Genomic DNA, 16,616 nt, shown 5'->3' on the forward strand with positions numbered 1-16,616 from the left:
AAGTTGCTTAGGGCCTTGCTAAGCTGAGGCTGGCCTCAGACTTGCAATCCTCCTGCCTCAGCCTCTGGAGTTGCTGAGATGACAGGTGTGCCCCACCACACCTGGCTAAACTCCAGCTCTTAATGGGAAAGTTTGCAAACTCACATTACAAAGAGGGGACAGGACAGGAGAAATTGTGGCCACACCAGCAAGTGACCTATTCAAATGCTTTGAATATGAAGTGTTTTCTTTGTGCCTTTGTCTCTTTCTTTTTACTTCATGGTACTGGGGATTGAACCCAGATCCTCACATGAGTACTGTACCACTGAGCGACATCCTCAGTCCTGTTTGTATCTTATTTTGAGACAGGGTCTTCTAAACTGCCCAGGCTAGTCTAAGACTTGGGATCTTCTTGTCTCAGCCTCCCTGGGATTGAAGGGAGTAGCTGAGATCACAGGCCCATGTCACCGTGCCTGGCTCATTCCTTGATTTTTAAATAATTAATATTTAAATAATCTCAAACTTACATTAAAGTTTCCAGAGCAATACAGAAAGCTCCCGTATCTCCCTTCATCCACATTCCACAAATGGTTCATATTTATCGTGGGATGCTCCTTTGCCCACCCACTGTAAATAAGTACTTATTATGAGTTGTTTTCTGAGTTAGTAGGCAGGACACACCGTCACCCTTGATCACTCCAGTATGCCCGTCTTGCAAACAAGGATGCTGCCAGTCAAGCAAATCAAGAAGCCAACCTTGGTAGACATGGCAGATCTGTTCACAGGTTCCGTTCACAGGTTCTGTCCCACAGGTGTCAGTTCTTTAGACTGGTCCAGGATACTCTGCAGGAAGGCCTGTTGCCTTTAGACTCCGTCTGTCTTGTCCCTTCAGACTCCGGCTGGAGCAGTCTGTAGGCCTTTCCCTGGCAGTTTTAAGCACACAGGCTTTGCATTCTGTAGGACGACCTCGAACCATGGGACATTTGCGCATAGCCAGGCTTGGGCCCTGCATCCTTTTTTTTTTTTTCTTTTGGGGATTGAACTCAGGGACACATAACCACTGAGCCACATCCCCAGCCATTTTTCATATTTATTTTAGAGACAGAGTGTTGCTGAATTACTAAGGGCCTCACTAAGTTGCAGAGGCTGGCTTTGAACTCATGATCCTCCTGCCTCAGCCTCCTAAGCCACTGGGATTACAGGCGTGCGACACTGCATACTGCTCGATATTTATTTATTTTTTCTTTGTGGTGCTAGGGATTGAACCCAGGGCCTCGTGCATGCGAGGCAAGCACCTTACCAACTGAGCCATATCCCCAGCCTCTCATTATTTATTTTTGATATTTAATTTGACCAGGGGAAAATATCTTTGGTATGGTTCAGATATGAGGAATCCCCCAAAAGATTTGTGTGAGACAACACAAGAAAGTTCAGAGGTGAAATGACTGGACCATGAGAATTGTAACCTAATGAGTGGATTAATCCACTGATAAGGATTAACAAGGTGATAATTGTAGGCAAGTAGGGTGTGGCTGGAAGCCATAGGTCATTTAGCAATAGGTCTCTTTATTTTGTCCCCAATGAGCAGAGATTTTTTTTCTACTCTCTGATTGCCATGTCCTGAGCTGCTTTCTTCCTCCACACCCTTCTGCTGAAATGGGCCCAGAGCAACAGAACCGGCCACCTATGGACTGAGACGTCTGAAACTGTGAGCCAGGTGAACTTTTTCTCCTCTAAATTGTTCTTGCAGGTCTTTTGGTCACAGCAGAGAAGGAGCTGACCAGAACCTTCACACTGGTTCTTTGTGATGTGTCCCATCATTCACTGAGCATTTCAGTATTTTCTTTGTCAAGATGTTGGGGGCCCTTGCTTTTGTCCATTGAATGTGGGTGCGCACGCACACGTGTGCACACACACACACACACACACACACACTTGGCTTAACAAGGTTGATTTCAATGATCCCCATAAAGAGTATGCCAACCACTATGTGCTTTTTTTCTGAGAAATGGTTCATGTTTCTGGGAAAGCTTACCTTAGCTTTGATTAAATTCTTACAGAAGATCCTTGGCCTCAAGACAGTTAAGGACTAGTGATGACCATCTCCAGGAACTCCAACTCTTCTTCCAGGGCTGCCATTCATCAGGCTCCCAATGACAGGGCAGCTCTGAAGGGCTTTGGCCCTCCTGCTGTTTCAGCTACTGCCAACTGATAGTCAATGCTCAATGAACATTACTATGAAGATCATTTAAGGAAGAGTCTCCTGCACCCGTGCTTGGCCCTTCAGTATGTGAGTTCTGAATATTCTAGTGGCGTTTCCACTTCATGTGTTACAGGACTTATTAAAATAAAGAGGCCCTGGCTGCTTCAGCCCCTCCCCGTGACTAGTAGTAGCTGAGTCTTTCAAGTACCATGGGAAATACATGATGTCCAGGACCCCCATGCCCGAGGTGACCTTGCTCTCTCTCTCTGTCCTGAAAGACCAAAGCATATACATTGTTGTTTCGCCTCCAGTGAGTCCTGAATTGCCTCTGGCATTCATTCCCTGTGCTGATTATTTGCTACTCCTTCTAATTTCAGGAGTAGGGCTTTCTGTTTCTGAACTGTAAGACATTGTCCGATGTGAGAAAAGCTTTCAACAAAAAGGAAGAACCCTTTGCTCTGGCTTCAACTCTTCAACAATTTGCTGTGTGAGGCCAGATAAGTTACTTGAGGTCTCTGAGCCTCATTTTCTTGTCTGACACAGGGAACTGCATCACAAGCTTCCTGCAAGCTCAGCATTTTGAAAGTCTATCTCAGCTAGCCCTTGTGTTATTTAACTTTCAACATGTTTATCCTTTTCCATGAGGAGCACCATGTATAGTTACTTCCTCTGTGAGGTAGGGGACCCTGTGTCCCACTGTTCTCTGTGGGATCCCCAGGACCTGGAACAGTACCTGGAACAGTACCTGGAGAAGACACGGTGATCAAGACAGGCAAGATGCAGCTCTCAGGGTGCTCATGTTCTTCCGGGGAACACAGAACTAAAGTAAGCAGGCTGTCACATAATGATAAGGACCAGTTCAGAAACGTCCTTCAGGTCCATGTGCTGGGAACTCGATCCCCAGAGCAACAGTGTTCCGAGGTGGGACTGCTTTTCCGCCAAGTGCCAGGGAATCAAACCCAGGACGCTGTGCCTGCTGGGGAAGCACCCCACCACTGAGACACATCCCCAACCCCAAGAGTGTGACCTTTAAGAGGTGATTGGGTCACGAGGTCTCTGCTCTCATGAATGGATTGGCGCAGTTGTTGAGGGAGTCACTGGGCAAATCCACGTATAAAGAGAAAAGGTTTATTTTGGCCACAGTTTTGGAGGTTCTGTGATTGGCTGGGCTCACTGCTTCTGGGCCTGTGGTAAGGCAGCACATCATGGCAGGAGTGTGAATTGGAGGAAATTCATTTAGCTCATGCCCTGGTTGTGAAAGAGACAGGAAGAGACCAGGTCTCCAGTCGCCTTCAAGGGCACCCCCCCAATGACCCGAATGCCTCCCCTTTCAAAGTTTCTACTGTCTCCCCAAAGTGCCAACCTGGGACCAAGCGTTTAACACAGGGGCTTTTGGGGACACCAGATCCAAATTACAGAAGGGGTGTAGCAGTCTTCTCTCTGACATGCATGCATGCTCGCTGGCACTTCTGCCTTCTGCCACGGGATGGTGGCGCAAGAGGACCCCTGTTCCGACTCCCTCGTCTCCACAACCATAACAAATGGGTCTCTGTTCTTATGGGTTACCTGGTTACCAATATTCTGATAGGTGTTCAAACCACTGAGCCATATCCCCAGCCCTTTTATATTTTCTTTAGAAACAGGGTCTCACTGAGTTGCTCAGAGTCTTGCTAAACTGCTGAGGCTGGCTCTGAACTCGCCATCCTCCTGCCTCAGCCTCCTGAGTGGCTGGGATTAAAGGCATATGCCCAGACCTGTATTTCCATGAGGTGTTCCCATCACAGGAAAGGACACTTGTAAGAAACTCAAAAAAACCCAAATGAGAAGCTAGACAAGACCATTGGAGCTGCACTCAAAGAGAAAGGGTGAGGGGTGGCTTAAGAAATTAGTGAAGTAGACCATAGTCAGATTATGTAGAGCTCTAAGGGACAGAAATTACACAGGGTTTAATTCTGAGTACACAGACACACAGGGAGGCTGCTTAGAAGTGGGCAAGTGTGTGGTGGAAAGCCATTTAAAAGGAGGTAGCAATGAACAAGGAGATGGGATACATTTTGGAGGTAGAATTAGCAGAATTTGACAATGGATTTGTTGTGGTATGAGGAGGGAAAGAGAAGAACCAGGGACAGTTCTATCCCAATGGACAACTGGGTGTCTGCTATAGTCTGGGAGCTGGGAATGAGGGCCCATAGGCCAAGTCTGACCTGTTGCTTGTTTATGCAAATAAAGTTTTATTGGAACACAGCCAGGCTCATTGCTTTGCATTTTGTCTACAGCTACTTTTGCACTATTGCACTTTTGCCTTTTATGGGAACAATCAAGTCTGGAAGACTAGAACCTTTCCAAATGAAACCAAGGTGCTGTTACAAAGAGGAGGAGAATCGATATTGACAAGGCAAGGTGGCCATGGGGCCCCACCCCTAGAGATTGTGTTGTGGCTGTAATAGGGCCCAGGATTTCAGTTTCACAAGATCCCCAGGTGATTCCGATGACCACCCAGGTTTGGGAACCAGTGGCCTAGCAGAGGGTGAGTCAGGGTTGTAGAGAGTGAAGAAGAGATAAGAGGAGGGGGTACAAGGGGCAGGAACATGACAAGGGCCCATCTGCATATATCTTATCTAGCTCTCATCAGCTCTGGAATTCCCCACATGCACATGGAGAGAGGAAGAGAGATAAAAAGCAGGTAATAGCAGGAAAAATATTTCACCACGTAGTTATTGCCACTGCCTTAACATATATTCACATGCATCCTAACCTTTCTCCATAATGATTGCATCCTCCTTTTATTTGGAAAAAAATATCTGCAACTATTATGCAGTGAAATATGATATACTAATAGTTTTGCATTATTATCACAAAATGCCTGATATAATTAACTTAATAAGAGGAAAGGTTTAGTCAGATGCCATGGCACAGGCCTGTAAACCCAGCTACTTGAGAGGCTGAGGCAGGAGGATTGCATACTTGAGGCTAGCCTGGGCAACTTAGCAAGACCCTGTCTCAGAACTAAATAAAAAGGTTGGGCATGGTGGTGCACACCTGTAATCCCAGTAGCTTGGGTGGCTGAGGAAGGAAGACCATGAGTTCAAAGCCAGCCTCAGCAATTTAGCGAGGGCCTAAGCAACTCAGTGAGACCCTGTCTCTAAATAAAATATAAAAAGAGGCTGGGGATATGGCTCAGTGGTTAAGTACCTCTGGGTTCAATGCTTGGGGGAGAGAGAGAGAGAGAGAGAGAGAGAGAGAGAGAGAGAGAGAAATATTAAACAAAAAAAGGCTGTGGAAGAGCACTGATCTACACATGAGGCCTTGGGTCTAATCCCTAGCATCACACCCCCTGCCCCTGAAAAGAGGAAAGGTTTATCTTGGCAGGCTTCTTCCTGCCAAGGTTCTTCCACAGTCACTCAGACAGGACTTCTAGTCCCGCCTTCCAGCTACTAACCTGTACTACTGTGTTTCAGATTTCTACCAGAGCTGTTCAGAGCCTGTATTTTTAAGAATGCCTACCTGTAAATGCTAACGAAAGATATCTTTTTCAGACAAAATTTAATTCCACAGGTTTCTATGTTGCAGTCCTAAATTTAAGTTAGTTCTGAGTTAAATAACCTGACTTTTTTCTATAGTTGAGTTACTAAAAACTGTTCTATTGATGAGAGATATCAAACATGCTTCTTTATATTTTACTTTTAATTTTGGAGGTTATGAGGATGCATTTGCTCGCTACAGGAACAAAGCCGGTAATGTTCCTGTGATGACCAAAAAATCCTTATTCTCATTCCTAACTATAAAAAATAAATATGTATACTCAAAGATCTTATTTCAGTTACATCAAGTGACGTCACATAGAAGAGTACACTCCTAGTTAAAAATAAATTAAAATGGATCCAAATATTTTAAGACCACTTGGTTACATAAAGTTAATACAATTATAAGTTATGTTCTTATTCTTAATATATATTTTTAGATATTTAGATAACCTATATTTGTTAATCTATAAAATAATTAGCACATGCCTAATTGATTAGTTAATATATATTTGCCTAATTGTTTTTCTTCAACTGAAAACCCATAATTTATGTTTTATATCTGCCTTTTTAGTTACAGATATTTGAGATGTGTTTACTATAAATTTGCTTTTAAGTGAAAATACAATCTTCAAGTAGTTTCTAATTCTCAAAGTTACTGTTCAGATTCATAAGATGATAAATAATTATAATTATGTCTACAAAATATCTAAGGATTTTAACTATATTTTCATTGATATTTCCTATCAAAGTACAATAATTTGTTTATAGATTCTAAGGTTTTCAGAAATTGTTCCAAAGTATAACCAAAAAAAATTTTCAAAAAGAAAAAGATGCTTCAACAAAGAAAAAGCACACATGGATCCTAAAAAGAAAAAAGAAATAATCTTTGGGTAAAACAAGGTCTTTATATTCATATTTCAATGATAAAAGTATTTTCCTAAGTAAAAAAGATTTTTTTTAGAGAGAGAGAGAGAATTATTTTAATATTTATTTTCTAGTTTTCGTCGGACACAACATCTTTGTTTGTATGTGGTGCTGAGGATCGAACCCGGGCCGCACGCATGCCAGGCGAGTGCGCTACTGCTTGAGCCACATCCCCAGCCTCATAAAAAGAAGATTTTTATATTGTTATCTAAACAGGTGATGTAAAAAGTTAGAATGATTAAAAAAGAGATTTATATATACTAAACTGACTATAATTAATTTAAGGGTATTTCAGGCTATTTTCCTAATTTAACTATACTATGTGAGCTAAGATTTTTGTCCATTTTTTGACATGATAAGCACCTATTAAAATGTAAGTTTATTTCTTTAAAGAAAGATTGCCTAACAATTCTTACTGTTTAAGACAAAGATTAATTTTGGTAAATAAATTCACATTGTTGATTAAACATTAAGTATATTGAACTACTAACTTAAATCCCGATTTTAACAATTGTCCTTAGAGACTAAAATTGATTGATTCTAAGACACTGAGATACTAATTTTTACATATTTTGTTGTTAGATAATTATAAAATTAAAAAAAATATATTTTATTAAGACTAAGGTTCTCCAAATTAAAGTTTTATGTTAATTTTAAACAATAAAGGTTACAAACTTAAAAAAAATTCATTGCTATTATATAAGTTCTCTGACTAGATCTATTGTCCATAAAAAATACAGTAAGATTTATACACTGCTCCCTATACAAAAAATAACCTTAATCATATTTTTAAAGGCAATTAAGAGATACCTATTTAAAGGATAATAATCTAAAATATAGAGATTTTGAGACGTTCTTTCAAAAAGATTGAGGATTCTTTCTAAATTGTTAGGATGGATCAACTAGTCTATATTAAAAATTTTAATAATCAATAAAAGGTAAATCTATTCTTAATCATTTAAATACTTGTACTATTATCTATAACTTAAACTAACAACACTATGACTTGTGCCAAGCCTTTACTCAATTTTATTAAATAAGTAAAAGGGGGAATACAGGATCCCAGAGAGACACTAGATTTTACAAAATACTTCAAAAGTTTTTTCTTAAATTGTAATATTGAGAGTCTTAATGTTACTGAACATGATTCAGTAAATTAGATCAGATATCAAAGGAGAGTTTAAACCAGTCATCATTATAATGACTGACAAACCTGGCACAGGAAAGTAAATTTTCAGCTACAGAGTTTATAGGCATGCAGCTTCATGAGCTTGTCAGGTAAATAAAAATTATGAAAAGACTTGTATGGACCCATTTCCCAGGTCCACCTTTAATGTGTCTTGCAGTGTGGACTGGAAAGTCCACCCATGAAACTAGATTAATTGTCCTGACTGTAATGGTCAGTTATACCTATATATTGATTCTATGGTAAACAGACTGTCTGGAAGTATCTTTTGAGAAAAAGACAACATTGAAATTGTTCCACATCCGTATGGATGGTGGCTATGGACCAGATGTGAGTAACACCAATTAAGAGCCAGTTCTGTATGAGGGATCTCCTCTTCATCTGTCTCTCTCAGCTTTGTCACTATAATACTGTTTGTCTGTCTATGGCCTGTCTCCTTCCTTCCTGAACGCAGCCCCACCAGCCCAGTGCTGTGAGCTGGGCCCTCCATGGAGAAGAAACCTGAGTTTGCTGATCCTAGGGTAAATGCTGGTGTGGAGGCCATGGGGGTATTATCTATCAAGGAGACAGGGAGCCCTCTTGGGGATGATGCCATGCACACTCCACATCACCCTGTTTGGCCCCAGAGGATGGCTGGTTAGTCAATGACCGGTAAGATTCCTCAAGGGAGGGACAATCTAAGACAGGCACAGTCGCAGAGGGGCCATCAGGAGAAAATTTAGGGGCCAACAGAGGTGAGGCAAAGAACCTCACCCCCCCACTGGTGCAAAGGCCTAATTCTTCTCCCCTTCTGAGGTCTCCTGCCCCATGGCTGCTTTGCTCCCCACATCCAGCTCAGATCAGAACCCTAGTGACAGAGACCTAGTCAACAGTGACTGCCTGCTCACCACAGCAGGAGACAAATGCAGCTACAGGAATGGGCCATGTCTGGATGCTTTTCTTTTTCTTGGTTCCCATTTTTTTCTGTGCTTTTCCTTTTCCTTTCTTTTCTCATCAGGGTTCTCCTTTGACAATAAATTTAATAGAAGAGGAGAAAATGTTAGAATAGCCTTCAGTCGCAACTAACAGCTACGAGCATATAGAGTTTCCTCACAGTATGGTTACATTAAGCAGAAGATGATTGGCTTATGGATATTATCTTGCTTATGTAGATTGACAGGCACACCCCACTCAAACCCTATAACAGTTGTGTAATTCCAAAAAGAAACTGAGCTACTGGACATTGACTTGAGGTTTGTCAACAGCCAGTTATCAACAGCTCCTGTGATTGAGGTAGCCAAATAGCCGAGCAACAAATTGACCACACCAGTGTCAGAAACTTATGCTAGACAGCAGATAAAAAACCCAAGCCAGCCAATTATGCTGGACTTTAGTGACTTAGACGACATTTACCTTTATGGACAATTGTTGGAAAGATTATTAAAATAGATTTTTCCAAGGGTATTTGTATTACTGACAGACCTAATTAACTCCTTAAATATGAGAGTGAAGAGAAAAAATGGTAAATATCCTGTAGCCAATAAGAATACAACTTATTGCCTCATTAATTATTGCCAGCTAATATTTCAGAACTATAATATGCTGAAGTTAATATTCAGGCTTTGAAACAGGTATATGTCTATTAATCAGACCTAGACAAATTGCTGGTCTCATTATCCCTAAAGTGACTACTTTAAATATTATTCCTTGCTTATTCAATTTCGGCTATGTCTTAAAACTTACAATGTATGGATTTTCTTAATGTTTGACTTAAATTACATCCAACTTCCTTCATGGTCAGATAAGTGCTGATGGAAGGATAAGAACTAAGTAATGATGTTCTAGAAGACAATGTAATGAATAATGTGAGTGAGCCCTTTGCTCTATGGTTTATGGAGGGGCCTAAATGCCATGGCAATGAAAATGTCTGTTACTATGGCCAAAAACAATGCGTCCCAATACAATTGGGAAAAGATTAAAAATCTTCTGATGAGTGTTTGGCAAGGTAATAATAATTCAGATTATTGTGTTGACTGTTATGAAGATAATATGTTTTCTACTAATTCTTTTTGTGTTTCAATAGCAGATTGTGGTGACTTTGGACCAAGAGCCAAGTGACTGAAAGAAAATTTCCCAGTTGTATTCTTTTTTTTATATTAAGAAAGAAGGAATATGTGGGAGGCCAACCTTACGGGTGACTGAGTTACACTCCCCAGCTGGGTGCTGAGGCGCTCAGTCACAGAAATGGGTGTGTCTTGCTACAGCTCCGTGGGTGAAGCTATGCTCACCTGTTCCTTTGTAATATAACCCCTTGCCCTGTTTAGGATAGAATCTTCCATGGAAGTGCCTTGTGTGTGTCCCCTCCTCTTACTGTGCCCTTGGGTGTGCCTACCCAGGTGTCAGTCAACCTGCTGACAGTGGACATCATGAAGATAGACTCAGCCCCCTGAAACCTGACCCCTTGCCTCATTTGAATAGCTTCTCCTCAATAGAAGGGGTCAGCGTGTGCTCTTGCTCTCTCTCTTTCTGTGGACCCTTAAGGTCAGAGAAGCCGTCACAGCAACCCCAAAGAAAAAGGTATTTGTGTCTCTTGTGTGGTTATTTCGTGCAGCCCAGTTAGCCCAGTTTAACTAGAGTGACCCCTGAGCCTTTTAATCATGAGAACAGAAACCCGGCAGAAAACAATGAAGGATGCCGACTGTAGGCATGAGGAGAGAGTCAGACAGTGTACAGAACACAGCATGAGCTTTTGAGCATTCTTTCATTCAAAACTTTGCCACTTTCTTGCATGACCTTGAGTGAGTTGCAGCCTCAGCCAGTTTCCTCACCCAGGGATGAGGAACACTTCTAGTTCATGCTAGAGATGTTTGCCAACAGCCTCCTGTTTAGTAGTTGCTGGAGAAATGCTCTGTGCTGTTCTCAAAGGAAGTAATGAAAACGGCAGCTCTAGGAATGGTGAAGTGATGGATGGCTTCTGACTGGTATTTTGCCTTTCATAGACCTGTTTATACATCTGTAAAATGTGGAGCCATCACATGAGTCATGGTCATGATTGCATAAGACCTCCTTGTGATCCATTTGCTGGAGGGCTGGGTTCAATCCAACAGAAAAGTACCATGGTCTGCTCATGATGTACCTAATAAACAGAAGGAGTCACAGTGATCCTTCTGTTTCATGTGGGCAAGGGGCACAGAGGCAGCCAGGTGTGATGGGTTTTCATGTAGTTGTGGCTTGTCTCAGTCAGATTGGCTGAGTCGGGCTCCAAAGAACTCTAGGTGCTGTGTGGCTAAGCAAAAATTTCTGAGAGTGCACACTCTTTTAGAGCACCGTATACCCAATGGGCCTATTCTCTTTCCAATACCAAGCACACCAAGAAATCCAACTTCTGGATTTCTTTCCAAGATCCTGACAGATGAAGCAAAGTATAAATATCTCAAGAACATCCTTTGGTTGAAACTGCACTGCAAATTGAGCTTCCAGGGGATTTTTCATTGGGTTTGTACTGACATGAAATCTTCAAGGGCATAGATCATTTGGCAATCACCTGGACATTACATTGAGGAGTTTGTGTTCTTCCAAGTTTGGAAGGAAAACATTTACCATCTTAGGGTAGGGAAGTGCAAAATGAAAACACATGCAAAACAAGATTAGCATCTACTTAATTAGAATTGTTTTGAGGATAAAGTCTTTTTTATGCATAAAAAGTTGACTCCATTGCTTGGTAGTAAATGCTATGTGGTGCTAGCTATTGTTTTCGTTAAAACTTTCCAAGTACACTATTGAGACTCGTGATCTGTTAATCACTACATCCAATAGTTCTTTCTCAGGGATCTCCTTTTCTCTGCAGGCTTGAATGAGGTCAGTGTTGCAATTTGTGGTACTTGCTTGCACTTCAGAGTTTACATGGTTTATAATAATTTATGTATCTGTTCCCTTTGAGCCTTGAGGGCTGGCACCATATTACCAGTGCTCAGGAACTGCTGACGAGTGAACTACTAAGGGAAAGATGGTTGTTGGCTGCTGTGTGTCTGCATTTCGGCCTCTCTTTAAACCCTAAGGTTCATATGAAGTCAGTTGCTCTTCTTTCTTTATGCTGGTTCTCTTGGAAATCTCATTTGCTCTGAAATTGAATGCTCCATTTGGGTCCTCTCTTTTGCCTCCTGGAATCCTGAAGCACTTTAAATTTAACATGTCCAACTACAAAGTCATGATCTATTTGGAATCAAATTTTCTTAGCACTTCCTCGTTGAGAGGGAGGCTATCCTTTCCATAACCCTGGTACAAAATTGTGGCTATATATATATCTTATTACTGTCAGCCAGGAATCTTTGGTTGTAAGACAACAAAATTCAAAACTGAGATAAGCACAAAGAAAAATTTTCCCTCCAGGTGGGGTGCATGTCTGTAATGCTACCTCCTTGGGAGGTTGAAACAGGAGGATTCCAAGTTTGAAACCAGCTTTAGCAACAAAGGTAATTTTCCTGCCCACCTAGTGGGAAGTTCTTGGGTGTCCTGATTCCAGAAAGAGACAAGTCCAGGAGTTTGAATCTAATGCCACAGGGACTCCTGCTTTCTCTACCCTTCAACTCTCCTTCATGTGGGTCTCAGACAAGTTTGCTTGTGTGGCAAGATGGCTATCTACATCCCATCCTCTTAGCAACACTGGGGGGAGAGAGTACCTGGCTCCTGGGCAATTGAGAATATCCAGGATTATCTCTATTCTAACCAGATCACATGACAGTTCAACCAGGATTGGAGGAAGTGATGCTCTGAGTATCCAGGTCCCAGTCTAGGGATGGAGTCAGCCTATCCAAACTCTATGAACTGAGAATGAGGGAACAGCTGGTTCTCTAAAAAATGGGCTGTTACCAGAAGGAAAAAGGGCTTATATGGAGCACTCTACCACTTGGAGACCCTAAGAGATGGCAGATAAATCTCTTTAATACTGAATGTAGTAACTGAAAATGGAGACAAGGATTTCTTTACTTTTCTTTTTTCTTTTGGTACAGGTGATTGAAACCAGGGGTGCTTTACTGAGCTACAGCCCCAGTCCTTTATATATTTTTTTGAGACAAAGTTGCTGTGGCTGGCCTTGAACTTGAGATCTCCTGTCTCAGCCTCCCAAATTGCTGGGATTACAACATGAGCCACTGTGCCTTGCATGAGAGGAAGGATTTTTAGAAGTATCCAGAAGTTAGAATTGACAGGGCTTAGAAAAAAGGAGGGGAGGGACAGGTATAAGAGATATCAATTTCTGGCTCAGATTGGTGGGTAGTACCATCTTCCCTGAGACTGGGAAATATAAAGAAGGAAAGACAGTAAACTGAGTTTACCTATGAATTTTAAGATGTTTATGGGACCTTTGGATGGGATATACAGCTGATGGGGGCTCTTTATATGAATGTGGGGTCATCAGCCATAGATGATGGTTGAAGTTATGGGAGGAGGTGAAAATGAGCCTTGAAACATGTGCACGAGGGCCAAGACCTAGTGCAGTGAATACATTAATTTTAGAGTATTTTAAGAGAATGATTAGTACAATCAAATACTGTAGAAGGCATATAAAAACTAAAATTGACTCATCTAACTAGTGACGAGAAGCCAACTGGTAGCTTTGGTTGAGTGCAGTCTCACTGGAGAGTTGAGACCAGGACTAAAGGGAATCAAGAACGGAATTAGAGTCGAGGAAGCAGGGTCTGAGGCTGTCCTCTGAAGCAGCCGGCTGTGTCCTGAAGACCGGCCTTCCTTCACTGTCATTTCCCTGTAGAACTCATTCCTTTCCACATTCCCAAGAAATCTATAACTTTTGGAAGAAAGACTGTGACTTAATGTTTGTGAACGTCATAGGGACTTGTTCACAGAAAGTAAATATTTGCCAACAAAGCAATGACTCAGAGTCTGGAGCACATTCTTTCTACTTCAATCCTGAGCAAGTGTCTTGGCACATGATTACACTGTTTTCCTTCCACTCTGGTTCACAGACTTGTTTTAGTTAGCTTTGTATCACTGTGACCAAAAGACCTGACAAGAACAATTAGACGAGGTAAAGTTTATTTCCGCTCAGTTTCAGAGGGTCAGTGGATGGGGGACGACTCCACAGCTCTGGGGTCAACATGAAGGAGAACATTTGGCTCAAGGTCATGGCAGCTCAGAACTTGGCAACCAGGAAGCAGAGAGAACTCAGCTCACCAGGGACAATATACAAACCCCCAAAGCTATGCCCCATTGACCTACTTCCTTGTCATACCCTACTTGCTTACTGTTACCACTTAATTAACCTATGTAAGTAGATTAATCCATCTCTTAGGTCATAACTCTTATAATCTAATCTTTTCACCTCTGATTATGCTACAGTTTTCTCACACGTTTTGGGGACACCTCATATGTAAATCATACCAAGACTTGCAGCAACAGATGTAAGGCAAACTCCAGGAAGACATCTCAAGCTAGCATTGAGTGGGGCAAACAGAGTGCTGGAGTCTCTGGATAATCCTTGTTTTGAGGGCTACCTGGAATTTACTGATTTGTGGAATACAAAACAAGGCAAAAGTAGAGGGCTGTTTTACAAACACTGACAAAATAAAATCATCTTTTGATCACAGAATAGGGGTCAAGATCTTGCTCTGTCTCAGAAAGCCAAGCAGGGGGATGAATCCTATTCAAGTGAAAATGTTGTGTTCTGCATTAAGTCAGTTTCAGATGGAACTGGCTGGTTCTTGTACTGAACAAGGACAGCACCAAATGGCAAATGAGAAAGTATGACAGCAGGACAACAGAGTAGGGAACAGATGGTTTTGCTATCATTGGAAGCCCTTGTACAAGCTGCTAGACTTTTCTGAGGCTTTGCTCAGAGGAGATAATACCCATCTTCCCAACCTCATTAAGTTCTAGGAATGGCTCCATAGTCTTCTCAACTGCCATTATTCATTACTAGAACCAAAACCATATATAAAAAATGCTTGATCGACCTCAAAGCACCAAAGCATCTATAATATGCTTGGCATTGTTATTTCATTTACTATCTGCCTGCAAGGTACAACTGAAGTCACTACTCACTTCTCTTGTAATTTTTCCAGAGGAAGTCTATATTTTCCTGTCCGCTTACCACACACTATCTTCTCCTTGAATCTACAGTGCTTCAGATATCAGTTTTAGAGCAGGAACTTTTTAAAAAAATCAGCATTTGTCAGAAGACAAATGGTACCTGACTGAAAATGAATAGCACCTTCATACTTAACCAATCCAGATGGGTGCAAATCTCATGCTTTCTGGACAGCATGAAAATCCTCACAACAAAGTACTGGGACAGATGCAAAAAAAAAAGGAACAGGCCATAAGTAATGAGGGCAGGAACTGTGTTAAGTTGTGCACTGGACTATCAATTGGCATGTAAAAATGACTGTTACAGCAAGAGGTGATAAATGCAGTCTTAAACAGAAAAAAAAAAAGCTAAAAAACAAAACATTTTGTTATCTTGTACTTAAGCTTTCAAGTTACATCAAATATTAACATAAAAATGGGAATATTTTAGGATTTTGGTTATATCTTAATTTCTTTGCTTTTCCAAAGAATAGTCATTTAATTAGAAAATCAATGGCATGAAGTTGTTTTTTTTTTTTTTTTTCCATTCACATGCTGATAACATGAATGATACAACCTTTAGCAGTGTGATTATAAGTACTTCTGGGAATATTGTAAACCAACTTTAGAGGCCTGGGATTTACCTCAGTGGTAAAGCGTTTGTCTAGCACACATGAGGCCCTAGATGTGATTGCCAGCACTACAAAAAATAAAGAAAAAAAGGACAAGGATGTGCCCAGTAATAGCAATCACCCTTCACAACTGAAGGAATCAGATACTTCAAAGGTACTCCTAGCTGTGCAAAGGTATGAACTCTTCCTCATATCAGGGCAATAAAAATGCTCATTAATTCAGTTTTATTTGAAGATTTATTTTTGTGGTACTAGGAATTGAACCCAGGGTGCTCTACCATCAAGTTACATGCCTAGCCCTTTTCAAAACAGGATCTCATTAAGTTGCATAGGCTGGTCTCCTGTCTCAGCCTTGCTGGGATTATAGGTGTAGGGCACCATGCATGGCTGAAGATTTTAGTGACTTTTCCCAAATGAGAAAATTATTTTATTATATATTTTTAAAAACATTTTATTTTTTGGTAAAACAATTTTAGAATAGGAAAAAAAGGGTCAGGGATGTGGCTCACTGGTGAAGCCCTTGCCTAGCAATGCGTGAGGCACTGGGTTCGATCCCTGACACCACACAAAAATAAACAAATAAAATAAAGGTATCGTGTCCATCTACAACTAAAAAAAATTAAAAAAGAAAAACAATGTACCTTTTTTTTGAATTAAAATATTGCTTTCTCTAATCATAGTGTCAAGTTTGCTGAAGAATGCTACATATGGAAAAAATTTATTAAAGAAGCAAACTGCATTGGATAAACCATTCTTCACTTCATTTCCCTTTTTCACCCGACCTCACCTCAGAGTACCTTTCAAAGCATCTAATAAATCTCAACTTACGTATATAAGATGATCTACAGTATTTCCTGCACTGACATTATTTTTGGGAGGAGTCCTTGCTTCAAATTCATTTTGAATGAGACATCAGGCAAGCCCAGCTACTGGAAGCCTGCAGAGGCCTGAAGCTGCCTCACCTCAGAGCACCCACACCCTGCTAGAAGCCTGTTTCTCATCTTTCAGGGTATTCCAGCTTCACTGTGGATTTGCATCCTCAAGCCACAACAGTTGCTGGTCCAGCCTAAAGGCATGAGTCACCCATAATTATCACAGAGACTTAATTA

Source organism: Callospermophilus lateralis, chromosome 4 (genome assembly GCF_048772815.1).
Source record: "Callospermophilus lateralis isolate mCalLat2 chromosome 4, mCalLat2.hap1, whole genome shotgun sequence".
Lineage (NCBI taxonomy): Eukaryota > Metazoa > Chordata > Mammalia > Rodentia > Sciuridae > Callospermophilus > Callospermophilus lateralis.